The sequence below is a fragment of the Arachis ipaensis genome, chromosome B05, assembly GCF_000816755.2.
Source record: "Arachis ipaensis cultivar K30076 chromosome B05, Araip1.1, whole genome shotgun sequence".
NCBI classification, from domain to species: Eukaryota; Viridiplantae; Streptophyta; class Magnoliopsida; order Fabales; family Fabaceae; genus Arachis; species Arachis ipaensis.
Window position 1 is genome coordinate 7,113,133 of NC_029789.2, and position 447 is coordinate 7,113,579.

Genomic DNA, 447 nt, shown 5'->3' on the forward strand with positions numbered 1-447 from the left:
AAGTATCAACAAACATCTCTTTGGAGTTTTGAAGTGCATAAAACAGTACAATATTTTGTGGAACTGGTCTAACTGTATATTCACTGAAGTCCGCACCTCAGCCTAGTGATTCCCGCAACAAGTCTTGAGGATAATTCATTAACGTAATCTGATCATTACAGGTCGTGTTAATGCAGAAGAATACTTCTCATAATACGTACAAGGTTACAACTATCCTTGTCTTAACTCTCGAGAAACATTCAACTATCAATAAATTTCCAAGAAAACAAGATAAACGATAGCTGAATATAACAAGAAATAAGACAGGCAAGCGAGTCAATGGTCATAAATAATTTTGAAAGTAAGCCTCCATTGGTTGACCATTAAAGTCATCGTCATTTCCTATTGTTTCATTTTAAAAAGCCATAAAATCCATTGTCCCAGAAATGTGAAAAAGTCATGTATAAA